The sequence below is a fragment of the Neofelis nebulosa genome, chromosome 9 (assembly GCF_028018385.1).
Source record: "Neofelis nebulosa isolate mNeoNeb1 chromosome 9, mNeoNeb1.pri, whole genome shotgun sequence".
Classification (NCBI taxonomy): domain Eukaryota; kingdom Metazoa; phylum Chordata; class Mammalia; order Carnivora; family Felidae; genus Neofelis; species Neofelis nebulosa.
In genome coordinates, this window is record NC_080790.1 from 81,550,393 (window position 1) to 81,567,335 (window position 16,943).

The 16,943-nt window shown below is 42.5% G+C and overlaps 1 long non-coding RNA gene across 2 annotated transcripts in view; it reads left to right on the forward strand.

The window, feature by feature from the left end:
* LOC131485239 (uncharacterized) overlaps nt 1-16,943 on the forward strand; it is a 179,929-nt gene that overhangs the window by 95,423 nt on the left and 67,563 nt on the right. The window lies entirely within an intron of this gene.

Below are 16,943 nucleotides of genomic sequence, written 5' to 3' on the forward strand. Positions count from 1 at the left end.
ATGGAGAAGCCTTGTTTGTTTTTTTTTTTTTCCTATATCTTACAACCCCACCTTGGCCTGTTGCAATCTGATCTCTTTGCTTTTAACGGGTACCTTCCTACCATGCAAGGCCTTAACCCAACACAGCTCTGTGGAGGCTGGAATTGTCCTGGGCTCATGCAATACACAAGGGACTCTAGTTGATTCCAGAATTAGATTTTGATCCCTACAACCTCCCTATTCCCATGCCTGCACACAGAGTGTGGCAACAGCTGGGTGGGGCAGCCCTGTGTGGAGAGGTGAGCAGAAAGGAGAAGACAGGAGTGCCATTGTGAGTGAGCAACTTGGGTGGGCCTAAAAAGTAGCTGAAGATAATCCCGGGAGGGGAGACCTATGCCCCAACATGTCACCTGGGGCTCTGTGTGGAGATTTCTGGGCTGCTGTGAAACTCCAAGTGCTCTGGAACAAAGTTGAAATGTTGTTGGAGAGCAGCCTTGGCAGGGGTAGGGGCCAAGTGTTCTGGACACTTACCAGAAATAAACAGACTGCAATGAAATAGATCAAGAATCCTTTCCAATTAGGACAGTTGTGTGGGTTTTTAAAAAAAAAATTTTTTTTTCTGAAGTAAGAAAGGGAACAAAATGCAAAAATCTGTTCTTTTCTTCCAAAAGACTTTAAGTAGCAAATAAGCAAGGTGTCAGGACTGGGAAAGCCTTCTGTCTAGGCTCTGAGTAAATGAACTTGCTTTTTGGTAAAGAGCTTGAGTTAAAATTAAACAGATACATATGCATAGCTTGCAATAGAATGATCCTGCATGCATCGCCTTAAAAAGAAATCTGAACATTTTTCTGAGTAGGGCAAGCAAAGAGAATCAGGCAGCAGTCCCTCCTCCAGAAATCCATAAACAGCCCCTCTCCTTCTACAGCAGAGGAAATTCGTCAGAGCAGCCCACCAAATGTCCTCGTGATCTGAAAATAGATGGTACAGGTCTTTCTCTGGGCACTTCAGGACAAGGGCACTTAGGGCATTCCCAGTGACTAAGGCAACATCCACATTAAGGACTGCCACACCCACCTTCATGACTGCCCCCACCCACAGTGGGGTCTTCAAAGTCTGCAGAAATATCTTTAGTCCCTTCACCAATTATCTACGTTGGCCCGTTTTTATGTACATTTGAATCCAGTTTCAGATTCCAATTTAGATTCTGTAATCTCTAGACCTAGAATAGTGCTTGGCTCGGGTTGGTGCTCAGTATATATCTGGAGGCTGGATGAATCTCATGCCTTGCTATTGCTTCCAGTCTTTAACTTCCTTCCCGTCTCCTAATTTCAACTGTAATTGACTCTTTGAAAAGCTGACCCCAAAAGGTCAGATTTGTTCCCATATAGTTTCCATATACATTTCCTCCCAACTTTTCCACCCACCAGAAGGCTGTCAACAACCTTAGGGAGGACTAATGGGAACAACTGGATAACCCTCCCAACTCTTCCCTCTACTAGAAAAACAACTGTATCAGGTTTACTCTAGGGACATTGGCAGATATTAGAAACAGCCTGAACAATGTGGATTTAGTTAGGAAGATAAGTCACTTTTACAGTGAAGTCATCATAGAGGGCAAGTGGTCTAGAAAGTGCTATAGGGGGAGACTGTCTGCATCTAACCTCTGGTAAGTCATTGGGAGTGGACCACACCATGTGTTTTTTACTTTCACATACTCGCTTTCTTATGACCCTCAAATTCTCATTCATTGCTTCTGCAAGTGGACCACTTGAACGTCACTGAAGGCACTGTAGGGTTGAATTGACTAAATCCAGGGAAAGGAGGTGCTGTGTACTGTCTCACACACAGGTAAGGGAGAAGGGAGGGGACCCAGGACCATTGGTGTAGAACATAGCTTCTTTGTCCCTAGGCATTGCCGTGGAATTGGATTTTTTCCCCAGAATATAGCAACACAGGCCCCAAAGAAACCTGATACCCTAAGATCATCTGATTAACATGAAGATCCTCAGTGGCATATGGTATCTTCTGTCCTTCAGCAGTCCCATCCCTACCATCACATTCTGCCCCGCCCCGCCCCCTGAGCCTAGCAGCTGCATCATTTGGGCATCTGGCATTTTTGCTGGTGGAAACACCCACCAGGAAGCACAGCTGGGGGATATCTGCCCTCCTTGCTCTCATCCTCTTGGAGCAGTTTGACTCATTTACACTTCCCTTCTGTGCTCCAGCAATCACTTTTCCCTCCCCTGATGCAGTCCTAGTCACTTCCTTGCTACTTGTTAAGAAGTGGTTCATGGGATGGATTATATACCTTTGGTATATAATGTGAAACTCTGCAGGTACAGGGAGTTGCTTCCCAACTAGTTGTGGAAAACCAGAGACAAACTTTTTACTGCCTGAGCCACTACAGTCCCCAGGGAAGCAGTGTTAACTCTGGGTGAGATGCTGCTAGATAATAGAAAACATATACTGGTCCTGCCCTGGGCCCCCAGCACAAAGCTCCCCAAACACTTGTAAATTCCTAAGTGATAGGAACGGTAGGAGGAACTTTTGTTCTATTGAGATGACTCTGGACTCTGGGTGGGCTCCTGGATGGGGACTGGTTACCAGAAATATCAAGCCATGATTAGAAGCTTGGACTTTGCAGCTCTACCCCCACCCTTTCAGAGAGGGGACAGGAGCTAGAAATGGAGTTAATACTGATCATGCCTATATGAGGAAGTCTCTGTAAAATCACAATAGGAGGTTCAGAGGCATCCAGGTGGATGTACACATCCACACCAGGAGGGTGACGCACCCGTTTCCATGTGGACATTAGCTCTTGCACTTGGGACACTTTCAGACCTGACCCTATGGATCTCTTTATCAGGCTGTACACCTGTATCCTTTATTCTAACCTTTAATAAACTGGTAAATATAAGTAAGTGTTTTTCCCTGAGCTCTGTGAGCTGCTTTAGCAAATTACTTGAACCTGAGGAGGGTCCATGGGAACCCCTGATTTGTAGCCAATAGGACAGAAGTTGTGGGTAACCTGGGGATATACTACTTGCAATTGGCATCTGAAATGTGGTGGGAACAGTCTTATGGGACTGAGCTCTTAACCTTTGGGATGTGATGCTATCTCCAGGTAAATGACATCAGAATTATGTCAGTTACATTGTAGGATACCCAGCTGGTGTCAAAGAGAGTTGTTTGGTGTGCAGGAAAACCCCGCAAATCTGGTGTCAGAAGTATTGTGAGCGTTTTGTGTGAGTAGTAAAGGAGACACACAGGAAAGAGAAACACAGAAGGAGGTGGAGGACTGGATTTTTCCCTACTTGGGAGACTGAACTGAGTTTTTCCTTTATAGATGCATTTGTCATTTGCATGATGTATTCATTTCACAGAGATCTGCCAGTAACATTCAGAGGACTTGATTAATTTTGACCAAGTTTGGTATTTGCTTTAAGTTCCATTAAATCTCATGCCTTGAAATAAATGTTCTTAGGAATCTGCAGAAGGGATTTTTAATGGATTTCAGTGCATTTCATGGATATTATTCAGGCAAGAGCTTTGGTTCACAGAAACCACATGCTCTATATGAAGCAGTTATTTCCATTATTAAGATCCCACTCAGTGTCCTCATTGGGAGAACACTCAGACTTTACTGTGAAGAAGATACAGGGTACTGTTGAGTCCTCTAAGACAGAGCATCTAAACTTTTATTACCCAAGCCCCTTCTTGTGAATGCACTAATCTTACACTGTTCTCACCTCACCCTCAAATCCTAAAACATCCCCAGTTGAAAATCTCTATATCTTTTGCATATTTCCTTTGCCCCCCAAAAAATTCTGTTGAACTTTGGGTACTGCAAAAAACTAATAGCTTTTTTTCACTTTATAATACCAAATGTTTTTGTAACATTGAATAGTTGAATATGCTTGTTTTTGTACCACGTGTGGCTTCTTAAGTGTCCTTGATTGGAAGTGAAATATTTGGGTAGCCCCCACCTTCTAGAGAATCATTGTTCTAAGAAATAACTTCCTGAGAGTAAAGTGCTTTGTGTTTTTACTGTTGGTTTTGCAAACACTTAAGCCTTAACTAGCTCCACGTTCTGCAGGGAGAAAAGAGGTTGAGGAGGTAGTAGGGTTGCACATGGGGAAGTAGCCATGACAGCTCCTCCCAGAATTGACTGGAACAATCAAGTTGGGAAAATCATCAGCAAATTAGGTATATTAGAACAGAAGCGAGTTACACATGGCCAGGGCCACTGTAGCCGGCCTAACTGCTTCCTGCCACCTGGGTTTCAATTTCAGAAAATATGCCCAGATGTTGATGTTTTAGTAGCAACCTTTTCATTGTCCATGTTGTCATTGACATTTGCAAGAATCAGCTGTTGCTGCATCACTAACTACCTCAAAACTCAGTGGCTTAAAACAATATCTATTTACTATTACAGTTGAACTAGCCATGCCTTTTCTTTTCTGATGTCTTGACATTGTGGGACCTTGCTGATCCTGGAGGGACTGCTCCTCCCAAGGTCATCTATTTCCTAAAGAGAGTAAGTGACTCACCTAGGATCACACCTTTCATATGCAAACTACTCCAGAGTTCACACCTTAACCTCTTCCTGGCTTACCTCTCTGGCTTTTTCACTTCCCACTGGTCCTAACCACCCCAGGGCCAGGATCAAATAACTAGGGGCAGTCCTTATAACCCAAAGCCTGCCGAAATTACCAAATTTCAAACTACCCTACTTTAAGCCTGCTTACCCTGCCTCAGCCAAATGGAAATCACAATAGAGGCTCTTGCTCACTTTTCTCTCCTCTCCCTCTGTCTCCTGACTGACCTTGGTGCTTCCCCAGGAGGCCCTCTATGGTGTGGTGTGGTGTGGTGTGGTGTGGTGTGGTGTGGTGTGGTGTGGTGTGGTGTGCCCCCTTCTCTTGGGGTCTGTAAGAATAACAAACTATCTTTTCTTTTTTTTAAATTTATTTAATTTAAATTATTTAATTTATTTTTTTAAATTTACATTCAAGTTAGTTATTATATAGTGCAACAATGATTTCAGGAGTAGATTCCTTAATGCCCCTTATCCATTTAGCCCATCCCCCCTCCCACAACCCTCCAGTAACCCTCCATATTTAAGAGTCTCTTATGTTTTGTCCCCCTCCCTGTTTTTATATTATTTTTGCTTCCCTTCCCTTATGTTCATCTGCTTTGTATCTTAAAGTCCTCATATGAATGAAGTCATATATTTGTCTTTCTCTGACTAATTTCACTTAGCATAATACCATCTAGTTCCATCCGTGTAGTTGCAAATGGCAAGATTTCATTCTTTTTGATTGCTGAGTAATACTCCGTTGTCTATATATACCACCTCTTCTTTATCCATTCATCCATTGATGGACATTTGGGCTCTTGCCATAATTTTGCTATTGTTGATAGTGCTGCTATAAACATTGGGGTGCACGTGCCCCTTCAAAACAGCATCCCTGTATCCCTTGGATAAATACCTACTAGTACAATTGCTGGGTCATAGGGCAGTTCTATTTTTAATTTTTTCAGAAACCTCCATACTGTTTTCCAGAGTGGCTGCACCAGTTTGCATTCCCACCAGCAGGACAAAAGAGATCCTCTTCCTCCGCATCCTCGCCAACATCTGTTGTTGCCTGAGTTGTTAATGTTAGCCATTCTGACAGGTGTCAGGTGGTATCTCATTGTGGTTTGATTTATATTTGCTGGATGATGAGTGATGTTGAGCATCTTTTCATGTGTCTGTTGACCATCTGAATGTCTTCTTTGGAAGGGTGTCTATTAATGTCTTCTGCCCATTTCTTCACTGGATTATTTGTTTTTTGGGTGTTGAGTTTGATAAGTTCTTTATAGATTTTGGATACTAACCCTTTATCTGATATGTCATTTGCAAATATCTTCTCCCATTCTGTCGGTTGTCTTTTTAGTTTTACTGATTGTTTCCTTCACCATGCAGAAGCTTTTTATTTTGATGAGTTCCCAGTAGTTCATTTTTGGTTTTGTTTCCCTTGCCTGCAGAGTTGTGTTGAGTAAGAAGTTGCTGCAGCCAAGGTCAAAGAGGTTTTTGCCTGATTTCGCCTCAAGGATTTTGATGGCTTCCTTACACTTAGGTCTCATCCATTTTGAGTTTATTTTTGTGTATGGTGTAAGAAAGTGGTCCAGGTTCATTCTTCTGCATGTTGCTGTCCAGCTTTCCCAGCACCACTTGCTAAAGAGACTCCCTTTATTCCATTGGATATTCTTTCCTGCTTTGTCAAAGATTAGTTGGTCATATGTTTGTGAGTTCATTTCTGGGTTCTCTATTCTGTTCCATTGATCTGAGTGTCTGTTTTTGTGCCAGTACCATACTGTCTTGATGATTACAGCTTTGTAATACAGCTTGAAGTCCAGGGTTATGATGCCTCCTGCTTTGGTTTTTTTTTCAAAATTGCTTTGGCTATTTGGGGTCTTTTCTGGTTCCGTATAAATTTTAAGATTGTTCCGGTCTATGAAGAATGATGGTGTGGTTTTGATAGGGATTGCATTTAATATGTAGATTGCTTTGGGTAGTATTGACATTTTAACAATATTTGTTCTTCTTATCCAGGAGCATGGAATCTTTTTCCATTTTTTGGTGTCTTCTTCAGTTTATTTCATAAGCTTTCTATAGTTTTCAGCATATGGATTTTTCACCTCTTTGATTAGATTTATTCCTAGGTATTTTATGGTTTTTGGTGCAATTATAAATGGGATCAGTTCCTTGATTTCTCTTTCTGTTGCTTCATTATTGGTGTATAGGAGTGCAACAGATTTCTGTGCATTGATTTTACATCCTGCAACTTTGCTGAATTCATGAATCAGTTCTAGCAGTTTTTTGGTGGAATCTTTTGGGTTTTCCATATAAAGTATCATGTCATGTGCGAAGAGTGGAAATTTTTACCTCCTCCTGGCCAATTTGGATGCCTTTTATTTCTTTGTGTTGTCTGATTGCAGAGTCTAAGACTTCCAATACTATGTTGAATAATAGTGGCGAGAGTGGACATCCCTGTCTTGTTCCTGACCTTAGGGGTAAAGCTCTCAGTTTTTCCCCATTGAGGATGATATTAGCATTGGGTCTTTCATATATGGCTTTTATGATCTTGAGGTCTGATCCTTCTATCCCTACTTTCTTGAGAGTTTTTATCAAGAAAGGATGCTGTATTTTGTCAAATGCTTTCTCTGTGTCTATTGAGAGGATCATGTGGTTCTTGTCCTTTCTTTTATTGATGTGATAAATCACATTGATTGTTTCCAGATATTGAACCAGCCCTGCCTCCCAGGTATAAATCCCACTTGGTCGTGGTGAATACTTTTTTTAATGTATTGTTGTATCTGGTTGGCTAATATCTTGTTGAGGATTTTTGTGTCCATGCTCATCAGGGAAATTGGTCTATAGTTTACCTTTTTAGTGGGGTCTTCGTCTGGTTTTGGAATCCAGGTAATGCTGGCTTCATAGAAAGAGTTTGGAAGTTTTCCTTCCATTTCTATTTTTGGTACAGCTTCAAGAGAATAGGTGTTAACTCTTCGTTAAATGTTTGGTAGAATAAACTATCTTTTCAATGGCAGTCATCTCCTGATCTCTTGTCCTTACCATACTCTAATTTTAATAAAACGTGTATCTTAAAAAAATTTTTTTAATGGATACTTATTTTTGAGGGTGAGGGAGCAGAAGCAGGGAGAAAGGGAGATACAGAATTCAAAGCAGGCTCCTGGCTCCAAATGTCAGCACAGAGCCTGATGCGGGGCTCGAACTCATGAATCGTGAGATTGTGACCTGAGCAGAAGTGAGACACTTACCGACTGAGCCACCCAGTCACCCCATAAAACCTGTGTCTAAAAACTATAGTCTACAGGTCAGCCAGGCAGCTCTTCTGGACTTAGGACATCCGTGGTCAGCTATCAGTCTAGTAGGCAGCTCTGTCAGTCTTCAGTGTGCTGCCTTATTTGTTTGGTGGTAGCTGCTTTATGGCTATAAACTTCTAGGATGTCCATGACTGGGCAGCCTCTCCTCTCCTGTTGTCTCTCACTCTCCAGCAGGCTGGCCTGGGCTTGTCACAGGGTAGTGGCAGGGATCTAGGAGAGTAGAAGTGAGCGGGACCTCTTCAGGCCTCCAGTAGAATGGACACACATCACTTTCCTTGCACCATGTTGACTGAAGCAAGTCGCAGAGCAGCCCAGGTTCATGGGGGCAAATAAATAAACTCTACCTTTTAATATAAAGTATGGCGATGTCACATTGCAAGTGATGTGGATACAAAGAATGGTGGAGAAATACAGACACTTCCTAGTCCCTCTACCACAATATTCGTTTGCTCAAAAGAGTAAATGATCTAAAACACATTTTTCTCCATTTACGTAATAAAGATATGTATATTTTAAATTAAAAAAAGAAAAAGAAAAGGTGGCCTGTGTGTGGACAGTTCAACTATTCTAATAAGGCTAGAATTGGATGGAATTCCATGATCTCAGTGGAATAACATAAACACGAACAATTGGGACAAAATATGGCACAGGTATTACCTAGTACACTTGTTAAAATGCAGATTCCTGGCCCCAGAAAACCTAATTCACTAAAGCTCAAAGTAAGGTCCAAGAGTCTGCATGCTAGCAAGCTCCCTAGGGGATTTGGTGCAGGTGATTCCAACAACCTCACTTTGAAAAATGCTGGTGTCCCATGTTCACTGCAGCATTATTTACAACAGCCAAGACATGGAAACAACCTACGTGTCCATCAATGGATCAATGAATAAAGAAGATGTGATCAATCTCTCTCTCTCTTTCTCTCTCTCTATATATATATGTATATAGATATATATATACATATATATATAAATATATATACATATATGTATATATATAGATATATATATACATATATATGTATATATATAGCTTCTATATCCATGTGTGTGTGTATATATGTATATATATATGTATATATGTATATATATATGTACACACAGAATGGAATATTGTTCAGCCATTAAAAAAAAGGAAATCCTATATTTGTGACAATATGGATGGAGCTTGAGGGCATTATGCTAAGTGAAATATGTCAGACAGAAAAAGGCAAATGTTATATAATCTCACTTATATGTGGAATATAAAACAAATAAATAAAACAAAATACCACAAAAAAATCAAACTTGTAGGAAAAGAGGACTTGTGGTTACTGGAGGTGGGATCCCAGGGGGAGGGGGGATTGCAGGAAGGTGGGCAAAAGGTTCAAATGTCTGGTTATAAGACAAACAAAAATCGGGATGCAATGCACAACACGATGACTGCAGCTAACACTGCTGTATGATATATGATAAAGTTGTTAAGAGGATAGCTCCTAAGAGTTCTCACCACAAGGAGAAAATTTTTTTTTCTTTAATTCTTTCCTTTCTTTTTATTGAGGCTATATGAGAAGATGGATGGTAGCTGAACCTATTGTGATAATCATCTCACAATATATGTATATCAAACCATCAGGCTATAGGCCTTAAGCTTATACAGTGATGTACATCAGATATTTCTCACTAAAACTGGAAAAGATTTTTTAATGCTGGTATCAAAAAATTGTGTGTACATGGATGTGTCTGTGTGTAAAGCAGTAATATCATTTCTATTTTACAAAAAGAAAGTAAGCTCTAAGCCTTAGATCTGTTTAGTGGCCTGTCCAAGTTCACACAGAAGATTAATTGCAAGGCTAAGATTAGTGCCCAAGTCTCTTGGCCCTTGACCTTTGAGGTGTGGTTTGAGAGGTGCAGAGAGCCCCCACTCCCTTTAGAAACCACCCTCCTGGGGCTTGCTGCAGTACCTGAACCTCCCGTCAGTCATTCTTAGTTTCCTCTGCAGTATCAGCAAGATCACTCCGCTTCTTCTAAACTTTGTAAGAGGGCTAGAATTACTCAGGCACTGGTGAGGATGGGGACATGGGGAATGGGGACAAACATGTTAAAACCTGCTGGCCTAAAAGCCTCACACTTTAGCTTAAATTGATGTATTGTATTGGTTGTTGACTCCTGGCTTAGTCCTGGGAGGGCTTAGTCCTGGGAGAGCTTTATCCATCCCTTGAGAAGCAAGCAATGAAAAGACAGCAAGAAAGGATAAAGAATAAGGAGGAAGGAGAACATTTCTATGATCATTTCACTCTCTCCATAGGTGGCTTCCTAGTAGTCTAGTGGATAATGATGATGGTGATGATGGGAGCCATCACTGTGCCCATTTTACAGTTGGAGAAACAAAGACTCACAGAGGCTTACCCATACCTCCTAATGGAGACCTAGATCCTGTCTCTTTGGGCCTCCTCTTGGAAAATGGCCATTTAACAAAGAGCAGTTCCCAGATTGCTTTGATTTGGTGTGATTCTTTAGAACCCTGGAAAAGATATTGATGGTCTCCTCTGAAGGAAAAGTAAGAAATTACCTCACTTTTAAGATAAACTAAGTCTTTAACCTTGACATGAAAAATGACACCCAGGACATACACCCAGCTAGGAATTTGTGAGGGTACAGTCCCCACCCTGACCACTTTCAGATGCAGAATAATGCTATTAGGACAACAAGGATGCACCCTGTGCCAGTCTGTTCAGAATTTTCAATGCCAGAATCCAGTCACACTTCAGACTGATAAAGAGAATAATCCTCATCAATTTGTCATTGGCCCTATGTGTGGGGTTGTTCCTCAGGACTCTGTGGTCACTTCAGATGGCCTATCAGGTTGTCAAAAGAAACAGAACCAATAGGATGTGTGTGTGTATCATTGTCTCTCTATAGATGATGGATGGATGGATGGATGGATGGATGGATGGATGGATGGATGGATGGATGAATGGATGGGCGGGCAGGTAGGTGGGTAGGTAGGTAGGTAGGGGGAGAGAGAGAAACAGAGAGAGAGAGAGAGAGAGAGAGAGAGAGATTTAAGAGATTGGCTCACACAATTGTGGGGTCTGACAAGTCCAAATTCAGCAAGGCATGCCAGCTGGCTGGAGACCCATGGAAGAGCCAATGTTGCAGTTTGATTCTGAAGGCAGTCAGCTGGCAGAATTTCCTCTTCCTGGAGGACCTCCAGGACATCCAGGACTAGATGAGGTCCACACCCATTATGGAAGGTAATCTGCTTTACTCAAAGTCTACTGATGTGAATGTTAATCTCATCTAAAAACGCCTTCACAACCACATCTAGTCTCATGTTTGTCCAAAAATTGGGTACCGTGTCCTAGCCAAGTTGACACATAAAATTAACTGTCACAGCTGGGCAGGGAAGTATCCAGAGGTGGGGGTGGGGATCTGTGTTTACAAACAGGCTTGTTGCTGAGCTGGACCAGATGTGACGAAAACAGCACAGTGGTACAGCCACAGTACTCTTGCTTCTGGCCTCTGGCAGAGTCAGGATCAATAACTGGTGTGGTTTCCTGGGGAGAGCCCTGATTCCTTCCAACTGCGTTTGAGCAAACTGGGTTTTTGCTGCAGGTATGAGAGGAGGTGGCCCTGCTGACAGCTGTGTTACTCCATGAAGCACACCTTGCCCCAAACACCATTGTGTGTACCACACACCCCATCTTCCCAGTAACACTGCCAGCACACAGGTGAACACACATTGACTCCCAAAGAGACCCACAGGGGCCTTGGAGTGACCCGAGTTCTGTATTGGTCTGCACTTTAATGGTTGTGCATTCAACCAACCTGATCCCCCAGGGCCCTGGTCCTAGGAGTGTGACAGAAGAGCTGGGACAAGTCCAACAGGCAAGTCAGGCACTTTGAAACCATGGGAAATGTTAGAGCACTGTGTAAAGTAGAAAAGTGGCCTCTTTGTTCTTCTCTAATGAGCTTCCATCGCAAAGACCCAAAGGGGTTTGGGGAACCATGGAGGAGACAGAGGTTTGGGAGAAGACTCGTTGCCCACAAGTCTGGGGAGAGGGAAAGAGGGGGGAGTGGTGAGGAAGGGGGAGGAGCTATAGAGGAGGAGGGGAGAGAAGGTGATGACCCACAGCAGCAGTAAATTCTGGTTCTGGTCTCAGGAAGAATAGGAGAGAGAATGAGCTGGAGATGTGACATTCAGAGCCCTGGTGATCAGGGCAGCGTGAAGGTGGCCGCTTAACTGGGGCCAACGTGGAGGTGCTAGACTGTTATTATCTGGATGTTCCTGGTGAAAGTTGTATATTTTTAGCCTCAATTATCTGAATAACTTGTTTGAGTAGCTCTAACCTGTGGTAAAATGTGATTGGAAAAGAGAAAAGTAAAAACCTGGAGTAGGAATTCTAGACAGCCGGACTGGCCTGAGGCAACACTGGAATTTGGCATCTCCTCTCAGGCATCTGTCTTTCTCTGACCTTCTCCACCAGCCCCTGTGCTCAGAGCCACTGTCTGCAGCTGACCTTCCCACTGGGTGCCCCACGCCCCCTCATTGAGGACCTGCTGTGGGCAGGGGTTGCTCATGTATTATTCCTTACCATGATACTGCGAGGTGATGATATCCAACAGTCATTGTGCTTTTACCATGTGTCTGGTGCTCTCCTGAGGGCTTAACATCTATCATCTTATTTAGGAATGAACAGTCCCACTCTACAGGCCTGGAGAAGGGACATGCAAGCTAGTGATTCAAACCTCTGTCTACCTCAGAGGCCCATGTTAGTTCCCTTCTTGCTGTTTCTGACAAAATACTGAGTTCTTTAAGCCCAGAGGACCTTAGTGCTTACCTGGGCTACTCCTTTCATTGTACATGAGAGAAAACTGAGGCCCAAGGAAGCTCTATAAATTATGTAAGGTTGCACCACTGTTAGTGGCAGGGCTAGGATTAGAACTCAGACCACCTCACTCCTAGGTTCACTACAAGTTCTCCTTGTGGAGAAGAGCTGATCCATTCACATTGTATTGTTAGTGACTGATAATAGCTTAATCCTGCCATCCTGGAGTAACTCAAGTTTTACTGAGAAAGGAAACTGTCAACCACTAGCCATGGAGGGCATAAGAGCGTGACTTAAAATTAGGAATTAAAGGAAAACATTCTTGGTTCTCCTTAGTTCATACCACGTAGGCCATCAGCTCATGCTTACCTAATAGGCTCAAATTGCATAATAATTCACCCACCATACCACCTTAGAGTCTGGGTACATTCTTACAGTCCTTGACATGGAAGGGAACTTGGAGACCATCTTATTATGGAATGGCAAACACACAGCACTCTACCATGCATCTCCCTCCCACACCTCTGCAAGTAGGCTGATTCTTCCCAGATCCTTTGCTCCACTTTTCTCTATTCCCATCACTGCTAAGAAGGAACTGGTTCCGAATCCTTTTCAACCAAGAGCTCTACCAATTGATTACAGCCAATTAAGATATTGAACATCAAAGAGTGATCTGTGGACCAGCAGCAGTGACATCACCCTGGAGCTGGTTAGCAATACAGAGCATCAGCTTCACTCCAGAGCTACCAAATCAGAATCTGCATTTTTACAAGTTTCTAGGTGATCCACATGCACAATGAGCTTTGAGAAGCACTGGGTTCCTTCCCCTGCTAAAACACAGAGAATTTGCTAAGAGTAGTGGCACAAATACTCTTTAGAAGTAGAAGTGTAGGGGTTGGAAAGGCCATGAGACTGAAACCAGACCCTCTGGGTTAACCCTCCTCACTCACTATTGTGTGACTCAGAGTAAGTTACATAAACTAAGCCATTAGACTGAACACTCTGTGGCTGAGTTGGTGCCTAATTCCCCTCTGTAACCCTGGTACCTAGAATGTGTCAGAGCTCAGTAAATGCGAAGAGAACTTCCAGTGGGCTTCAGTTTCCTCCCCAACAAGTGAAGGTGTACTAAAGAATGGCTACCAACCCCCCACACTCATGTGTCTAGAACACACTGACTCATGTCCTGGCTTGACTAACATGAGGCAAGTTGGTTAGCAGAGAGCTAACAGGCAGGGTGGGTTTTTGCCCATGAAAACTTCTTGTGAGCGCAGACTCTGGGCTGAGAAGCTGTGGGTTGAAGACACTGGCCTTTCTACTTCTCAGCCCCAGAAACCTTGATCAGGCCCAGCCAGCTTCCTGTGACCCTCTGCCTCCTGCTCCAAGCTTTCATATCTTCCCTCAGCTTCTCCACCACACCCTGGACTCCCTGGTTCTTCCTTCATCTCCCCAAGCCTGGATATGTCCAAAGTAGTCACCCCAATGTGTTACTTCTCTGCCACACATTCCTTCAGGCACAAGAACACCTTTTTGGGGGTTCACTGCAGGCAAATTGGAACAGGGGGTTATACAACACTGATGGAGTTCCCATAATGTCCACCGAGGCCTGTAATCTCCAACTTCCCCATTGCACTCCTCACCTCCCACCCCTTTCCAGACTAAAGAGGGCACATTCACAGAATAGCCTTCTTATGCTCAGATGATTTGTTGTAGCGCTCAGCTCACTGCCCCCCATCTGGAGCTCCAGTGAGCAGCCTTGGGTCTTTGAAAATCTGCTTTCAAGGGGAGCCAACAGAAGACAAAAAAAAAAAAAAAAAAGGAAAGAGGCATAAAAGAGACAAAGGGTACCTTTGCTATTTGAGGGTCTGTACTTTAGCCTGATCATCTGACATCTCTTGATATCTCCACAACACCTCCTACCCGCTTTGAGAGACCACCACTGGGTCTCCTCCATGGGTCTAGGACTTAGCAGCCTCACCATCCCACCAAGATAAATTCTCTGAAATGTTTTGGTAAAATAAGGCTACTAGCTTCTTGGGATTCTCATGCAAACCAGTCACATTGACTTGGCAGAAGGATATTTTACCTTATTCATGAGTTAGGTGCTTAAACCAATATTTGAAAAATGTTGTAAGGTCATTGGAAAAAATGAGATATATAAGAATAGGCACTGCAAATACATGCTTGCAAAGTTATTCCCCAAGTAACCTATTAAATTCAAAACATATAACAAATAAAGCAACCAAATCTATCTTTCACCCGAGTGCTGTGGAGGAAATTTATGTCCTTTATCTGGTTAAATGGATTTCCTGACAAGCTGTGTCTGAAATACCTACTTCCTATCATCACTACACACAATATCTATTAATTCTTATTATTGAAAAGTCACCAAAATATGTATAATTAGTCAGCTTTTGCTGTATAACAAACTCAAAATCTTAGTGGCTTATAACAAATGTTCTTTTCCCGGCTCATGGACCTTAGGCTCTCTGTGGCTCTGCAGGAATCAGTTGGACTTGACCCCAAGCCACAGTTTGAGCTTACGTCTGTTCCACGTGTCTCCTCATTGCAGTACCAGCAGCTCCCCAATACACATTACTCTCATTGAGATGGCAGATGGCAGGAACAAAGCATCCAAGCCAAACTGTGCAGACATATAAAGCCTCTGCTTAGCCTCACATTTGCTCACCTTTTATTGGCTGAAGCAAGTCACATGGCCAAGTCCAGGTAGGTGAGGAAGTATATTCCACCTACTTTATTGAGAAGCAATGCAAGGTCACATAGCAAAAGAAGCCAGGGGGAAGAAATGAGAACAGAAATCCAATTTTGCACAATACATTAGCCCATTTTCCTGCCTTGGTAAACCTAATGAACCCGTGTAAGGCTGTCTGGGATGCTGAATGCTCTGATCAGCCTGGGTCTCTCCAGGACCAAGAATGTAAGCAGGCACAGAGATGGCTGTTTCTCCATAGAATGCTGAGGCTGTTATTTCAAATATAACATGCTCATTTCTTATGAACCTGATATGAAGGCAGAAAAAATAATAGTTAACTTAGGGAATAATTTGCATGATCTGGTTGGTCAAGATTTTCATAATTGAATACCAATTAACTTTATTATTTTAATTTAATGTTATAAATTTTAAAGAATACTTAGTACAAATTCAGTACATAGTTTTTTATAGAAAAGCTTCAAAGAAATACTATATGGTATAGTGATAACAGCAAGGATGACAAAATTTGTTGAATGCTTAGTATATTCCAGATATACTTAATCTTCAACCAATACTATGAGTTACAAACAAAGAAACTGAGGCTTAATTACTAATTAAGCAACTTACTCAGTGTCAGGCAGCCAGCCAGAAACATGAAACATTCTGGAACTGAACATCTCTTAGCCTTGTTGTTTTTGTCTATGACATGAATATAATAAACCCCATCCTGATATTATTACTGATAAAGATATGTCTGTAACAGCCAGGCATATTGTACATTATTTATAAATAATTCCTACTTTAAAGGAGCACAGTTTCTTTTTTTCTTTTTTATTTTTTTAATATAATTTATTGACAAATTGGTTTCCATATAACACCCAGTGCTCATCCCAAAAAGTGCCCTCCTCAATGCCCATCACCCACTTTCCCCTCTCCCCCACCCCCCATCAACCTTCAGTTTGTTCTCAGTATCCAAGAGTCTCTTATGGTTTGCCCCCTCCCTCCCTCTCTGTAATGTTTTTTCCCCTTCCCCTCCCCCATGGTCTTCTGTCAAGTTTCTCAAGATCCACCTATGAGTGCAAACATATGGTATCTGTCTTTCTCTGACTGACTTATTTCGCTTAGCATAATACCTTCCAGTTCCATCCACGTTGCTGCAAATGTCCAGATTTCATTCTTTCTCGTTGCCACATCTTCTTTATCCATTTGTCAATTGATGGACATTTAGGCTCTTTCCATAATTTGGCTCTTGTTGAAAGTGCTGCTATAAACATTGGGGTACAAATGCCCCTATGCGCCAGCAAACCTGTATCCCTTGGGTAAATTCCTAGCAGTGCTATTGCTGGGTCATAGGGTAGATCTATCTTTAATTTTTTGAGGAACCTCCACACTGTTTTCCAGAGTGGCTGCACCAGTTTGCATTCCCACCAACAGGGAGCACAGCTTCTTGATCTGTAACAGGAAGGCAATCGCTGAGGCCTTTCCTCACTGTAGGAAGTGGGCTTAACTACTCTGATAATCAACTCCAGATAACCAGCAGATAACCAAGTTACTAAT